General features: G+C 30.7%; 1 long non-coding RNA gene across 1 annotated transcript; it reads left to right on the top strand.

Moving 5' to 3' along the window:
• The first annotated feature begins 1,718 nt into the window (after positions 1-1,718).
• Positions 1,719-2,850, top strand: LOC112326517 (uncharacterized). The gene is made up of 2 exons (XR_002980170.2): positions 1,719-1,864; positions 2,622-2,850. It is a non-coding gene; the product is annotated as an uncharacterized LOC112326517 (long non-coding RNA).
• Positions 2,851-18,134: the final 15,284 nt, after the last annotated feature.

Genomic DNA, 18,134 nt, shown 5'->3' with positions numbered 1-18,134 from the left:
CGGCGATGACTTCCCTTTCATATCCCTTGTTATTTTTCTCTTTATCAATATATATATATTCCTCCTATTTTGCTCCTCATGAATATTTAATATTCTAAACTTACCCTTAAATGAAATGTAAACAACAAGAAAAAGAGAATTAATGAAACTGACAAGCTGAGAGGATCTATTTCTGAGAAGGCAACACATAAACCAAGGCCAGGCAGACCTTGTGGAGGCTTCTCTGGCGGCTAGCTTTCATCGACAAGGAGGAGCCTTTTTCTTCTTTGAATTCAAGTCTAACCACGAAGAAATACTCGTCTATACTTTCGAGCTGACATTTTTGCCCAGATAAAATAAAATAGCGGCACCTTGACTGAACATGAGAAAAAGGGTTCCGAATTGGAAAATAATAGTCAAATAGGAGCTCAAACAGAGACGTAGACTCCACTGTATTGCAAATTTAACCATTTATAATCTCTTAGCCCTTGCAATGTTTAAAGATTTACATGTCTTCCATACAATTTGGTCCTTTAGTTTATACAACAATATACAATTATTTCTCTAATTTTTGATACTCTGGACAAACAGGCAGATACCACCCACAGGAAAAGCAATTTTAACTCAAGCAACAATGGCAGCGGTAAGCTGCGTCTACAGCACGGAAATAAATCAACCAATGACAATATCTAACCACATCGAAAAAAGAAAAAGAAAAAAAGAAGGCTTTCAGGCTTGAGGGAAAGAAAGTTGTGCAAATCATGCCCACATGTTTTTTTAACTAAAAATGTCTATAAAGTAGATAAGATGGTTAAATATATTTTCTTCTTCCCTGTTTTTTTTTTTTAATTTAAATATTATTACTATTGATGATTTTCTAAAATATGGATGCTTAAGAATAAGTTTTTTTTATATATATATAGTTATATTATAGATTATTAAGTGTTTATTCAATTACATTCACTCACCGTAAAAAAAAAAAAAAATTGATGTCTTGATGAAAAAAATCCTATACCTACAAAAAAAGTCCCCTTTAAAATAAATTTGGAGATCTTCGTATGTTTAAGTTAGTATTTATAAAAAAAAAACAATAAAAACATTAAATAATATTAAATTTTAAAAATAAAATTATTTATTTTTGTTTTGGAATGAAATGAATGCTTTATAAATAAAAGATATAACTATATTTGGATTCAAAATATATTTTTAAAGCGCCTTCAAGGCCTAGGCCATCACTAAAATGTCTGGGGTAAAAATTATTTTTCTAAAAGAATTAATTCACTTAGACGAGAACGCGTTCTTAAAAGTTATTTGAAGAAGGAATTTAATTTTAATTGATGAGTAAACAAGTTTTACAATACTTTTTGAACAGTGGAGGAAAAGGAAAGAAATTTGATTATAAAATAATTTCAGCAAATGATTTTACCAACGAAGTTAAGATGTGCATATGTGAAGTAGAGTCGACCAAAAAAAGTAGTGTGAAATTATTGATAGAATAGTTGCCTGCAAGTTGTGTGAAAGAGTTATGTGGACTTTGAAGGGCTGGAATGTGGTTGGAGGCAAGACACGGTGGTGCCTGCCTTGGTGGCTCCAAAGGGGCACCGTTACGTAGCTGCTTCTCTGGTGGGGCATATCAGATGAGTGGCCTCCACACGCTTAGCTTAAACCCTCCAGTTCATTCATATAAAGAACGCAGCACACTTGCACAGTTGCATGTGTCCATCCATAGTTATGGATCTTGTTAGCGGGAGGGCGTTGCTATGTCGCTTTCATATCTGACAACTCAGGCTTTAAAAGGCCGCTGTTTTTGGAGGAGGGAGGGAGGGAAGGAGAAGACGGGAGCAGCCGGGAAAAAAAGAAGAAAAGAAAAACCTCCACTTAGCTTGTAAGCATCACACATCCACTCCATTTTTCTTGAGGAACAAAAAAAACAAAAAAAGTAGGTTTTTGTTCAAATGCGATGTTTTTATAATTTGGAAAACAAAACAGGTTTTTTCATTTTCCTACTACAGAGCTTGAAGTTAGAAAACATGTAAGAGATGTTTTTCAAATTTTCTCCCTTAATAAATGTGTATTTAGTATTGTGGAAGCTTTTGTATTTTTAAAAATTAGATTTCAAAAAAATATTTATAGGTGTGGTTTTTAAAAAATAGATTTAAAAAATATATATATTTGACTAAAATTATTGTGAGATGAATTTTTATATATAAAATAAATAAATAAAAATTATTTTAACTTTTGCAAAATTAAAATTTAAAATCCAATTATATATACGATCTAATGCAAAATACATGACGATCTCCATAAACAGAGAAGTTATTACTCTCTTCTTTTCCCCAACTCTCATTCTTCATCTCTTTTATGCTTAAACTTTTTCGACTCTCTTCTTCTCTTCTGATCCATCACTCTTTTACTGCAACTAGTAAATCATCATCATCACTAAAATGAGCAACAAACCACTCTCCTTGTTGCTCTGTCTTTGTTGGTTGTTAATTTTCACACGCACAAGGTGTTAAGGCATGGCTAAAACTATGTCTTCGTCTTCGTCTTCTCATGCACAAACTAATTTATTGTCTCGTAGCTGAGCACAATCCATTCAAGACGTCTTTTTTACTGATATGTAATAATTCTTGGTTGTTTAGTGATGAATGCCATGGATGTATGTAAGGTGTCAAGCTATGGAGGTGGAGTCCTTCGAGGATGAAGAAGTTGCTAAATGATTGAATGATTCATTTGTCAGTATGATGGAGGCCAACTTGTTAATGTTTACTTGGATACCTTTTCCATTACAAATTAACGATGTCTTCTTCTATTCTTGATTATTTGAAGAGAAACATGATTAATGGATCAGAAGGTAAAGTATTTTCAGCACAGGACGCAGATCGATGGTGCTAAGCATTAGGGAGCTAGAAAGAAAGAAAAAAGGAAAAATAGGAAAAAGAGCATCAAACTGAAGCTTTAAAGAATAGGAAAAATAGACTTTCTTATATATTTTCCAGTTTTACGAGTTGAAAAAAAAAATATTCTGAAGCTTTAAAAAATGAAGATCTTTTTTTTTTCACAGAAAAAGAAAAATAGGAAAAAGAGCATAAAACTGAAAATAAAAAAAGTAATTTTTTTCCTATCACATAACAGCTCCCCCTCTTCTTAATTTATGTTTCTTAGGTAGATTTTAGTTAAAAGAGTTAGAAAGCTATTTTAATAAGCTATCTAAAAAAATATATCATATATATTAAAAAAAAACCTAAAAGCCATTAGCTTATTATTATGCGCTAAAACACATTTCATTGTGGATTGGAACAGTGAAATGACTATCTAACCGTTTGGGAACACGGTGCAAACCGCGTTCCTAAAAAATTCAATTTTTTTTCTAAAATTTAATATGGTTTGTATGTTTTGGATCGTATTGATGTGCTGATATCAAAAATGATTTTTAAAAAATAAAAAAACATCATTAGCATGCATTTCTGCATAAAAAGTTATTTGAAAAGCAATCGCTACCACACTGCCAATCATGTTCTATTTTGCCCCTCTAACAAAACTCAACAACCTTGTTATCATGGGTAATTTGGTCTTTTTCACTTAACCTAGTGGTCATTTTTAAATATATTTGGACAAATCGGTCTTATCATATTTTTTGCAAAGTAAAATGACTTAATTAAGGGGTATTTTTTGTCTTTTTAATTTTTTAAGCACGGTAATTTATTTAATTACGCTTAAAAAATAATTAAGTTGACATCCAAGGGTTTTTTTTTTTTATCTTTTCATTATGTGTTTTTTTTCTTTTTTTGTAATAATCATGTCACTTAAAGGCTATTTGGTAATTTAAAAATATAAATATTATTAAAAAATTGTTAGACATCCGTGTTGCATGTGTTTGCACGTGGGTGGCCTTATATTCGCGCTCTTCATGTGACACGTGCAATGCCATTCGGTAACAAAAAATCATCTTCCACAACAGAGTTTGAATCCTCTTGGCGTCTCCTCCACGATGAGGCGACATGTGTGGCCAACGAGGCTCTGATTTGACGTTAAAGTCCTTTTTTTTTTCTTTTTTTTTATCTTTCCTCCTTAATTTCCACGCTGATCATTTAAAATTTTAAAGTATCCATTCAATTTATTTTTCCTTCAGATTTGATCATTTTTATTTTTGCTACTATTTATTTTATTTGAAATAATTTATAAAATTTGAATGGTTTTTCAATTTCATCCTTCAAGATTTAATTGGTTGGGAAGTGAGCTTATTTATATCTAGGATTTCACGGGTTGTGAATTTGAGATATTAACTCAGGTTTAGGAGACTTGCTCGAGTTTGTTTAATTTTGTTTTCTTTTTCTAAACTTATATTTTTTCAGTTTCATCCTTCAACGTTGTTAGGTGCTGCTGGCGAGGAAGTCGATTAACGATTGAGAGAGGGAAAGGTTGGTTGATGGAGGGGAATTGTTGAGTATAAGTTGGTGGTCATGAGAAACTCACAGTGATGATAGTGAGAGGATAATGAGTCCGTGGCTATCAATGAGAGGAGATTGTAATGGTTTCGGTATTAGTTTTGGTGGCAGGGTCTCATGGTGACGGAGGTGGAACGTCTAACAACTCTGTTGGTTAGCAGTGAAGAAAAGAAATGGAGCCTTGTTGGGCTCAAAATCTTGTCGGGTCCTAATTTGTAGAAGTCTTCCTAGAATCTTTTTTAAAACCTTGTTGAGTTTTATAATCAACTGGAGCCTTGTTGAGCTCAAAACCTTATTAAGTCCTAATTTGCCAGTCTTGCCAGATTCTTTCTTTGTCAAAACCTTGTTGGGTTTTCAATTACTAGAGCTTTGTCGGGCTCAAAACCTTGTCAGGTTCAAATTTACAGGAGTCTTGTTGGACTCTTTATTTATCAAAAGCTTGCTGGGTTTTTAATCAATTAGAGCCTTGCTGGGTCCTAATTTGCTAGAGTTTTGCTCGACTCTTCTTTGTTAAACATTGCTGGGTTTTTAATTAACTGGAGCCTTGCTAGGCTTAGAACTTTGTCGAGTCCTAATTTGTTGGAGTTTTGCTAGACTCTTTGTTTATTAAACATTGTTAGGTTTTAATTTCTAGAGCCTTGCTGGATTCTTGCTGGACTCTTTCTTTGTTAAAACTTGTTGGGTTTTTAATTACTAGAGCCTTGCTAGGCTCAAACCTTGTTGGGTCCTATTTTGCTGGAGTCCTAGACTCTTTCTTAAGGATTTTTCTTGGAAAATCTTTGCAAAAACATTATGCAATGATTTAGGATTAAATGATATGTATGCATCCTTACCTGGTTGGAAATATAAGCCCCCTTTCTTGCCATCTCTTTATTACTTGACGAATGATGTTTGTAATTTATGAGATGAGTTCTCTTGGTCTTTTGACTCTTCGGGTCACATGGGTTTTAACCACGTGATCAACATGTTTGATTGTCTTTTTATTACACAGCTTGAGCCTTTAGGCAATAAATGAAGCTCAGCTTAGTTAACCATTCTTTGATTTCATTTTGAGAATAGTCACCTCTCGATGAGATTTGTTTTGTTCTTTTTTGTTTGAGAGCAGTCTACTCTCGATGAGTCTATTTATTTGTTTGATTTATTTTGAGGGCAGTCACCTTTCTATAAGACTTATTTTATTCATTTAATTATTAAGGTAGTCATCTCTTGATGAGACTGTTTATTTATATTGTTTGTTTTGTTTTCTAAAAAAAACCTTTTTCCCCAATGTTATTTTTCTTTTCTTTACAAACTTACTATACAAAATCTAAGGATAATAAATATTTCAATGTTTTTGTACCGTAAGTAATATTGTAAAGAGAGGTTAACTATCATAATTCAATTTTGACCCACTGATTTTTTAGCGTAAAAATATAAAATAAAATAGAAAAAAAGGAATTGGGCAGTGAAAAAGGAAAGCAAGAAAAATACGATCAGATTTTAGAGAATCGAATAATATAATAAAGGAAGAAAATAAAAAAAAATTAAACTTAATGATAATATTTGATTTTGATTAAGAAGGAAATGAGGAGATTTTGAACTTAATGAATATATTTGACTGCAATTAGAGAAGAAAATAAAGAGATTTAGCCCGACCTAATGATGAAAAACTTGACTTACTAATAAAACCAATAAATGTTTAGGATTCTCATAAAGGGGAAAATAATAAAATATGGTAAGTGTCATAACCCAATTTTTGACCTATTTTAATTATTATTATTATTTTATTTACTGGAAAAAAATAAAAAAAAATGATGATGGAAAAATAATAATAATAATGATGGAAGAACAAGTAAAATCAAATAAATGAAGAATGAATTAAAATTTGGGTTAAGGGCAAAATGATTGAAAGTTTTGGGGTTTAATTAAACTTTGAAATTAATCTAATTAAGCTTGAAAATTAATTTAATTAATCTAATTAAGGGTTTAATTGGAGAATTGATAAATTTTTAGACTTAATTAAGCTTGAAATTAATTTAATTCATCCAATCAAGGGTTTAATTGGAGAATTGATAAGTTTTGAGACTTAATTAAGCTTGGAATTAATTTAATTAATCCAATCAGGGGCTTAATTGGAGAATTGATAAGTTTTAGACTTAATTGGACTTTGGATTTAATTAAATTAATGAAATCAGGGACTTAATTGAAGAAATAGCAAAGTTTGGGGTTAATTGGGGATACGATTGCAGCAAATTAAAGTCCAAGGACTAACTTGTAAAAGGCGCCGAAATGCAGGGAAGATTACTGTTTAAACCAGGGGTTTAATTATAAAAGTTTCGAAACTTCATGGGTCAAAGTGAAAATGGCCATTGATTATCTCCAAACGGCGTCGTTTTGAGGATGCTGTTCATCTTCTTCTCCTTTAAGCCAGTGACCGTTTCTGCAGTAATGGAGGACGCCGAACGTTGCAGCAGTAATCGTCGTCCGTTGTTTTCAGTAATGGGCACCTTAATGGTGGTCGACCCTCAGCCTGCCGCCCGTTACCACCCGCCGAACTCTATATAAACGATGGAGCACCGAAAAAACAGGGGGTTGGTTGGAGAGAGTGATAGAGAAAAAAGACAGTAGAGAGAAGGAAAAGAGAGGGGGGGAATCACAAAAACGAAAGGAAAAAAAGAGAGCCACGAATAGAGGGGGACCAGAAATAAACAAGCAGAAATAAAAAAGGAAGAAACGCTGAAACAGGCCGGAGAGATTGCTGGCCCTCCTTCGGAACTCCAGCTTAGGGGATTCCAATTTCCCCTCTCCCCAGAGCACAGGCTCAACACACCAAACGCACAGAGACATAACAGAGGAAATGAAGCAGACTCAGGGGGGAGAAAACGAACACCAAAGGAAGGAAACAGAGGACTAAACCTAGCTTTGGTTTAGTCCCAGAATTCAAGCATAACACAGAATAAAACAGAGCAAGAAAACAAAGAAAAAAACAAGCAGAAAAGGAAGAATCACCCGAGAGAACCGACATCGTCATCTTTTTAATTCCTTCATCTCAAGAACTGAGAAAACAGAAGAACGCAGAAAAAAAAAGCAGAAAAGGCGGTGGGCAAGGCAGCAAAGGAAAGTAGAAGGGAAGAACCTAAGCAGAGGAAGGCCACCGTGACCAGCACCATCGTTGCTACTGCTTTCGATTTTTTTCAGAACCAGGTAAGTAAGCTTCACTTCCCCCACTTTTCATTTTAATTCACTCCCTTTACCTGCACATGCACGCGTGATTTAATTCACGCGTGCTTTATGTTGCCCAGCCGGGTCACTGGCTTGGGCCAGTGACCGGGCCGGGCCGGGCTGGCTGGGTCCAGCCCAGCCCCCACATGGGCTGAGCTAGGCCCAGCCCTAAAAAACATAAATAATAAAAAATAAAAAATAAAAAAATAAAAAAGGAAAAAAAAGAAAAAAATGTGTATGCATAAATAAAAATAATATAAATTTATTGGTTTATTCACTGACGCCAGAGTCAGGAATAAAAATACCGGTTTAAATTTACATTATTTTTATTCAGTGCATTTTATTTTATTTAGCTAGAAAAATAAAAAATATGTGCATGCGTAAAAATCAATTTATTTTTATTTATTTATTCACTGGCGCTAGAGTATGGAATAAAAAATATTGATGTAATTTTTCGTAGCTACGAATTTTTACCAACGCCAGAGTTGGAATTATTCGAGCTCAAATATTCACTAGCGCCAGAGTCAGGAATATTATAAACAGATCATCATAGCATAATCGAATAAATGTTTAGCAATTTAAGACAAAACCAACAATGCAGTCTGCCTCAGGCAGAATGTTTAAGGGGTGATAATATCTTCCCTTTTACGTAACCAATCCCGAGCCGTAGAATCTCTGATGACCAGTTAGGGTTTCTAATGACCGTAATACTAGGTGGCGACTCCTTAGACAAGACATTTTCCCCTAAAAGAACCAGATGCTAGAAATCTGTTCTTTTTCCATAATCTAGAATTATTTTTAGGGCCGCCGCGATGTCGGGTGCGACAGTAAGAATCAATAGATATGGAAAAGGAGAAGTTCTCTACATTTAAAATAATATTTTCATTAAAGAAAAAAATGAAAAAAATCTTCAATTAAATTTTATTTTCTTTCCTAATTAAATGTAATAATATAAATCGAGGATAAAAAAAGAGAAGAATTCATTGATTAACCCTTTTAGCTAATTTACCCAATTAAAGAAAGAGTAAAAAAAATGAAAAAAAAAAAACACAAAACCCTAGTCAATTAAAATTTCTCTTCTGTAAGACGCTATCTACCCATTTTTATGCATGAATGATGTTTTGATGAAGATTAATATGAGTGTATTAATATGCATGTTAGGAATTTTTCCAGCTCTAGGGGTACATTCCTTCATATCATAGTGAATAGTTTAGAGTTTGGTTAACGTGACTCCATCAATGCTCATTGAGTATGAGTGGAGGCCTTTAAGCTCATTTTAAAACTAACCAGACTATATGAGCCAAAACCTAACTCAATATTCACCAGCCTCGCGGGTTCAATGCTTGTATTTCAAAGGTGATAATTGAGTCTTATAACTAAGCTTAGATTCTTAATCATTATCCTAGGTTTTAATAGTTTATTACCTTCAATAATGAATTAGTTTAGATAAAAAAGCACATGTGTACTTTTATCATGAAAACAAACATAAAGTAGTTTTTACCTTAGAAAGGATGTTTTAAGGTGATTTTCATCTTTTCTTTGGTATAACTAACCCTTTACTTGATAATCTTTTGACGACTTCATTAGGCATAGCCAACCTTTTTCTCAATAATCTTTTGGTGACTTCTATTTTTCATTTTCTTCTTTAATTTGTTGAGATGCCCTCTGCGACACTATATATTTCTAAAGTTATTTGATTATTTTATCTTTTCAACGGTATGCGGATTTCTAAATGGATCTTAAGATGGCATAATAGATTAATTGGAGTATATTGAGAGTAGATCATAGTCTTCTTATAAGAAAAAAAATGTATCTTAATCAGTCTCTTCATGCATTAGATTAGTGAAATAGCCATCACTTTGATATTCTATGAAAAAGAAATTTAAGTGGAACAAATATGGTTGAAAAAGAAATTTAAGTGGAACAAATATGGTTGAAAGAGAGATTTTATAAATAATAAAATTGAAAGAGATCAATGGAAGTGTAAATTTCAATAACAAAATACCTTTTTATATATATATATATATATATATATATATATATATATATATATATATATATATATATATATAAAAGGATCTGGATTAAATGGTACAAAATATAGTCGTTTAATAAAACAGTGAAAGATTGTTTGACGAGCAAAAAAATGTTTAACAGTCAAAAAGCAAAACATAAAGCAAACCTAACAGCCACTACCATCTCCTTCCTTCTCCCTTTAATAAACACATAATCCAAAGTCAAAACCCATCACACTTTGCCATCCAGTCATCCCCAACCACCATAAGTCTTCGTCCTCTAACCAAAAGCTCCTCCCATCATCGTTAAGCAACCAACACAATACTCTGCTAATTATTAAGAAGAAGAAGAAGAAGAAGAAGAAGAAGAAGAACCGGTCAATTGCTAATGATTTGAAGAGGGCTACAATTACTGTGCCTTGGTATAGAATAACGAGCCATTTGAGGAGCAACAATGCTCTGCAAAAAATAATACCCAGTAGCTATTATAGCCAAGGGAGGGATATTGAGGTTGGCTAGTATACAATAGATGTGGATGCTCTAACATAATACTGCATCGTTTTAAATCCTTTAGTTATATTAATTATTCAGATGAAATTAATGTTAGAAGAGGTAACAATTAATAGATTTCTGTTTAACTTGAACATTATTATTAAGTGCTTCCAATGAAAAACTAAAATAATCTTCAATTTGTTTTGAAGAACAACTTCAGTGTGAAGTCATAATAAATCTCACGCTAATTCACCTACTTATATTAGAATGTGTTTGGAAATATGTTGCTTTTTAAAGTGCTTTTTTCTCTAAAATATATTAAAATAAATTTTTTTTATTTTTTAAAATTTATTTTTGACATCAGTGCATCAAAATAATTTAAAAATATTAAAAAGTATTAATTTGAAGTAAAGAAAAATATAAAAAAAATTTAAATCTTTTTAAAAATATTTTTAAAACATAAAAACAAATATAGTCTTAGAAGGAGAATGTTCAGAAACTTATTATAGATGGATTTAGATTTGAAATTGTCTTTTAATTAAGGCAGATTGAGACTTATTTTCGTGCTTCGATTATGTACAGTACTTAACAACTACGTGTGAATAGAACATAATCAAGGAGTGATGCTGTGTTTGAGATAAAAATATTAAAATAAAAAATTTTGAGATTTAATTTATATTCGAATAATACTTTAGTAGAAAGAAAAAAGATTAATATCAAATAAATTTGTGAATACGTAAAGACAATTAGCTCCTTTATGTCATTTTGGTAGGAAAGAAAAGATAATGCAATAAATAAACATATTAAATTTATATATATATATTTTTAAGAATTGATCTGAATCGGACCTCGTTACCAAGAAAAGGCTGGACCTTGATATTTTTCTGATTGCCATTATCGGACCCAAGTTGTCTACATGAAAATAATTGGACCAGTTGTGTGGATTGGATATTAGTCGAGGTACGTGCAAGATGGTCCGGACACCCACGTTAAACTAAAAAAAATTAATATATGCCATATAGTGGTTGTCTCATTTGACCCTTACCCCACAGGTGGACTGCTGACCTCAGTCTGCCTTTTTTTCTTTTTTTTTTGAAGTTTATGATTTCTGCAACTCTACTCCACCAAAATAATATATATATATATATATATATATATATATATTATAGAAGAACATAATATATACAATTAGAAATATGGGGATATATTACTGACTTGCCTATAAGCAAAGACTAATGAAAAATAAAAGGAGTTTCTCATACTATATTTATTAAAGAAGAAAAAAGTATTATAGTTAGCTAGTTTTAATTAATTCTTTATTTTCTATTTCTTAAAATTTATTGTCAACATCTTTAAAAAAAAAATATAATGATACAAATAGATCATAAAATGTTCTTGTTCACTTGTTTCTTCATCATTAATTATCATCTAATCGGTGTTTGTACCTAGAAAGTATTGAGTTTTGATGGTAACAATTATTTTTATAACACTTTCTCTCTCTATTAAATGCATGTAAATTTAACTATGTGGTCTAGTAGTAAAAATTTGAGATTAAAGAATTTACTTTTCCTGTGATTTTAGGTTCGAATCCTTTGATTATTAATATTAATAGTCACTGGAGGTTTATCTAGTCATTAACTTTAGAACTTGTAAGGATTAGTTGAGGTGCGTGCAAGTTGGTCTAGAAACTATCTAAACAAATAAAAAAAAATGTCTGTAAATTTGTTGTTGAATGCCATAGATCATCTTTTATATTCTGAACAACTCTATCAGCAGCACACGTTTAGTTCAATCGTGCAAAAGTGGTCACCTTGACGTGAAAGAAAGTTACAAGTATTTGTTTATTATAAATATTTATGCATAGGAGGGAGGGAGGGAGAGTCGATGGTGGAAGGGGTTTGCCAACCACAAGAAAATCTACCTCGTGGAGATGATGATTCTCTGACACGTGTTGGGGACGCTAGGACACGGTTTTGACCGAATGGACATGACATTATCATATCTTTTACTTTGGTTTGTTGTGTTTCAATGACGGAGCAGATTACTGCTGCGCTTGCTGCCAACTCGGCTGTTAGCTTAGCTGTGCCCACTTTTCAATGGTCCCCACTCCAATGCTAAATGATGGCACCGTCTTCACTTGTGGACTTGATTTCTCTATTCACCTTGATAAAGCCCAAGCCCAAGCCTAATCCAGTGTGAAATGGGCTGTTGCAAGTACATTGTCTTTTTTATTTTTTTTGGCGGAAAAAAGAAGAAGAGTAAATCATCTTACAAGCCAAGTTCAACCGACAACCTAAACCTAGTTGGTATTTTGTTTTTTCAATTTGTACGGTATATTTTAGTTATAGAGCATTTCATCATACTATTATAGGCAGGGGCGGAGACAGGGGAGGCTGGCAAGGATCCCAGCCCCTGCAAGGAAATTTTTTTTCCAGCCCCCTCTAAATTCATTCTTAGTATTCTTATAAGACACCGCACAAATCACAGCATTTTAGTCCCCTTTAATTTTATGTAAATTGGATTCTTAAGAGCATGATTAATGGCTTTGGCTCTCCTCGATAACATAATCTATTGTATTAAACAAATTCCAATTATTAATAAAAACTTAAAAAGGAATCTAATCACCAATAACAAAATAATTATTAGTTTTAGTTGAATAGTAGACAGGTGGCTTGCACTATATCATGGATCGGATTAAATTTTTTCTAACATAAAAAAAATGTCCAGAGAATAATATCTCGAGCTAACCAGGATTAACTTGATTAATATGCGATTCAGGATACAAGATTGAGATAACTCTACAGAAAAAAAATCACAAAGCTTAAGGTCTAAAAACCTAATGTCAAAGAATAAAACTGAAGAAAAAATCAATTTAAAAAAAAAACAACGTCGAAGAAAAAGCCTCGAGTAAACATGAGTTAACATGATTAGCCCATAACACCATTATAGATCGAGATAAAAAATTTAGATTTTGAAACAAAAAACCTGGCAAAAAAAAACCTAAATTAAGTAAAAAAACACTGGAAAAAAACCCAAGTTAACTTGAGTAACCTACATTCGAGATAACCCAACATAACGAAAATGAGAAAAATTACAAGGCTCAACGATCGATAATTTAATACCAAATGATGAAACCAGAAAGGAAATCAATTTCATAAAAAAAAATGTTGAAAAAAAAATCAAGTCAATTTGGGTTAACCCACCCACCATCCATGACATGAGATCAAGATAAACTCACAAAAAATAAAATTGGAACAAATTGCGAAGCTCAAGGTCTAATAACCCAATATTGAATGACGAAATTGAAAAAAATAAATCAGTTTTTAATAAAAAGACCTAAAAAAGACTGAATTTAAAATAGGCTAATATTCTATACCAATGATCTAGGTCATAAGACCAGGATTACCTTATAGAAAGGAAGACATGAAAAAATCACGAAGTGTGATTTCCAATCATAAAAATTAAAAAAAAAACAAAACAAATAGTAATTAAAACAATGAGGACTAAATTTAGTATAGAAATTAAATGAAAGAAAATAATTAGGGGCTGAATAAAAAAATCAAGAAAATGATAAAAAAAATAGCAATTAAAAGATTGAGGATCAAAATTGGATAAAACATAAAATAAAATAAAATGGACAAAAAAATAAATCAAGAAAAGGATAAGAAAAATGCAATAAAAAGAATGATGACTAAAATTTGATAAAAAATAAATGAAATAAAATGATGAGGGATGAAATTGAAAGAAAAAAAAATCAAAACAAGGGTAAAACACTAAAACAAAAGTAATAAAGAAATGAGGAGCAAATTGGATAAACAAATAAAATAAAATAAAATAAAATGCTTAGGGTTGAAATTAAAAATAAAATAAAATTTAAAAAAACATTAAAAGCAAAAGAAATAGCAATAAAAAAAATAAGAGTTAAAATTGATAGATATAGAAACTGGAGGACACAATCAATTTTTGGAATGGCTAGCATCAATTTCTAGGTTAGGAAAGAGAAAAGATAGATTAAAAGAAAAAAAAAATTTACTAGAGCCCAACCTAATTTTTGTTGTGCACATGCACTATACCAATATAAAAAGGGTAACACGCTGCTTCAAACACCATCACATACGGCTAATTTTGGTAACAGATGGTCCCACAACTTTTTTTCATAATATTTAACCTTTTAAATTTGCCAAATAATCCCTAGGTTAACACAAAAATAAATAAACAAACTAGAAGGAAGAGCAAAAAAATACCCTTGAAATCATGAGTATATTATTATAAGGGCAATTTTGTACTTCACTGTTAAAAAAATATGAAAAAGCTCCCCAAGTTTAATGGTTTTTTGCTTTTAAGGGTATTATCATAATTTTACTGTGTAAATAATAGTGAAAAGACAAAAAAGCTCTTGAACTAAAGTTATATATTTTTTTGACTTTAAGGGTAACAAAGTCATTTACTATGAAAAACAAATATGTATAGACTAATTTATTCCTAATCAATTTTATAATGTCCAATAGATATCTTGAAAAAAATGATTTTACTTCCAATTATAAGTTCTGTCAATTTTAATGAGAAGATAAAAAATATTATTATATTATTCTAATAAACAATATAATGTATCCAGGGTTACAGTAAAACATTGAAGACTTTTAGGTTTTTTTTAGTTAAAAGAATTCTAACAATCCATCAATTTGTGAAATGAAATCCTAACTATTGATTTCAAAATCAATGGTATAAAGATCAATGGTCCAAATTTATCTAAAATGACATATCATCTTTAATTATTCAGAATTTACTTATAGTAGGTGATCTGCGATTCAAAGTTGAAGCCCTATCCTCGTTGATATAAATCCAACTATTGTCTATTTGTAGATTTTAGGGAAATATATTAGGCTATTTTTATTTTATTTTATAATATTCGTAACAATATGATAGATCATGTTTGTAATATCTTTAGTATTGAATTTAATCTATTATTAAGATTTGAATTCATATATAAACAATAATTCGTTACACAAATTAGTTATTAGAAAAGTATTAGATTTTCAAATAAAATTCAACCGTTGATTTGCATTCAATTATCAAAATTTCACAATCATATTTTATCATATTCTTGAGAATATAGAATATGAAATGATCTCAACTCCTATAATTGGAGAGTACGTTAGTTTGTCCACATTTTTTTAGGGAAACTGAAAAACTAAAACATAACGAGGTATATATAAAATAACAGGGGCTCCAGTTGGTATCTCAGATCCTAAGCCTAGGTTTGGTTACCTATAAAGAATTATTTTATTGTCAGTTTGATTGAATTGTCACATTATTTTAGTTTATAAGATAATTAATTTTAGTAATTTTGGTTATTTTAATTCTGTATTAATTTTGGTTTCAAAAAACATTATAAAAAAGAGATTAAAGGAGAAATATTCTACACTAGCTAATTTGCCTTTTTCTCCGTAGTTTTCCTAACTTCTTTTTATAGCTCTAGTTATAACCAAAACAGTAGTGAAATATAATAAAGTACAAGGCTTGATTAATTTAATTCATGTTTAAGAAAGGCTTGTAGGTGGACATTCAAACATTACAAAAAGATAAATTCAAATCTGTCAGTTTTGACATTTCATTACTGTTTTGGTCATAACTAGAGCTATAAAAGGAATTTTAATACGACTCTAGTTGAATTGAAAAGTACACATCTATATCTTTTCAATGATATATAAAAACCCTTCTAATAAATTAATATGAAAGAGAAGCATGCGCTTGAAGTTGAGATTTAATTCTGCCAGAAAATTACAAAAACGACTTTAGTCTTAATTACTTTAGTTGAGCTATTGTTTTATTTATCTTGTAGTTATTATTAGGATTTTTAGATATATAAGGGACTTTATTTAAATTTAGGTTCATTGAATTATTATTATTTATTAGGTTTATCCATATCCGTTAGAGATATCTAATTAGACTTAGAATTCTTTCTAGTATAAATATTCTTTTGTAGAGATTTTTAGAGGTTAGACTATTTTTAATAAAGAAATTGAAATTCTTGCTATCTTTAGTGTGATTGGGTGATTCTCATATGAAGTTTATGATTGAACTTGCAAACTCTTTGAAAGATTGATCAACTTCGTTGTGATTTTATACTACTTGTTTACATCTCTTTATAGTCGTAGGGTGAGGGTGATCATTGTGTATAACCTTGTTTCCTCAAGACATGTTCTTGTTGAGTCAAGTTGCAAACCATTTGTTGCATGTGGACACGCAACGTTGAGAGGTTTGTAGGAGTCACCACGTAGTTGTTTGGTACAGGGTCGCTAGGAAACTCGAGTGTATTGGTTTTATTAGAGATTTTAAGGGTAAAAGACTGGTTGTGATTAAGGAAGGTATTAACACCCCTAGCGCACTCTACCTGAGGTAAATTGTATTGTGTGGTCTGAATGTGGTTTAAAGGTTTTGATGAGTTTCTAATCGGTAGTCTATCTATTGGTTTAGAATCGAGATTTATTCGTGTGAATAAATATGGTGTTAAGAATTTATTATAAGCTCATGTACCCAAATAATTTTTTATGAAAAAGGTTTTCTGTAATTAATAATGTAGTAAAAAAATACTCCTAATTAAAATTAATGAATATTTAGGATAACTCTGAGAATTTTCTAGTCAACTCCTGATATTTAAGTACTAGCCTCACTTAGAGGTTCAATATTTATACCAGAATATTAACCATTGCCCTAACATAAGCCTAAAAAAAACACTATTCATGAGGTACTAAACTTTATTTGGTCCCTAAACTATGCAATTGTTTCAAATGGGGTAGTAAACTTTGATTCTATTATTTGATATGATAAATATCAATCAAAATTGATCCCTAAATTTCCAATTTTGACTATTATATGTTATTTTTACAATAAAATATATCTATTTATTGTGAACATTTAATATGATCAAATCAGATTTTAGTTAAAAAATTTATTCAAAATATAAAACCCTTGGAACTATATTTTCGAGACATGCCCACTTATTTTTTAAATATAAGTGAACTTGTCTCGAGGGGGCATTTGTAGAAACAAAATATTTTCTATCAATCAAATATCACCATGTGTCATCTTCATTTTATTTTTACATAAAAAGATGAAATAAATAACATGAAAAATAAATGACCCTTTATATATTTTTGGCCAATGAAAGGTTGACACATGAGATGAGATATTTAAGATATCTTGTCATAAATACAAAATCTTATAAATAACGATGAACTAATAAAACTAAGCCATTTGATATTGAGAAAGGACTTGAGAATCTCAATAAATAGAGGGTCTCACTTAAAAAAAAAAAAGAATTCAAGCAAAGAGGGTCTCAAGACAAGCTCTCTCTGTAAGCAAAAAAGCTCTCTTAAAAGCTCTCAAGCCTCCTTCATCTATGCTTCAAGTTTACAAAAACGAAGCTATGTTGTGTAAAGTCTAAATGCCTCATAAGAGTTCTTCAACATCACTTTGAAGACAAATCAAAAGTACTTTTTAAAGCATCAATTTACCAAATATTGCTTTGCAATACATGTTTAAATTCATATTCTTGCAAAGCACAAATCATGACTTGATTTCACAAATAAATCAAGTCATCACATATCAAATTCAAGGGAAGAATAAGATGATTGTTTATTCTTTTCTAAGAATATTTTAAATAGAGATTGTACCTAGTCATATAATTTTAATAAAATTAAATATTTTTACACGTGTGCTTGTTTAATTTCAGATGCTCAAAATTATATGTATACTTATAATAATGCATATCGATTTCTTATACACAAGTCAAATATTGAGAATATTCATCTTAATACAATAATGGATTCAAGAAATGCTATTTTTTTTTTAAAGATGTGTTTTTATTTAAGCAAACACAAGAAATTCATTCACTTAAGAGAACTTGAAATTAGCTTCAATAGTCATCATTATTTGAAAGATGATGAAGTTGACATAAGAAGGAGTAAAAGGGTTAAACTATTCAAAATATTTAATC

This window comes from Populus trichocarpa, chromosome 1 (assembly GCF_000002775.5).
Source record: "Populus trichocarpa isolate Nisqually-1 chromosome 1, P.trichocarpa_v4.1, whole genome shotgun sequence".
In the NCBI taxonomy this organism is placed as follows: Eukaryota; Viridiplantae; Streptophyta; class Magnoliopsida; order Malpighiales; family Salicaceae; genus Populus; species Populus trichocarpa.
The sequence above is the reverse complement of the archived record's forward strand: the minus strand, read 5'-3'. Positions and strand labels throughout refer to the sequence as shown.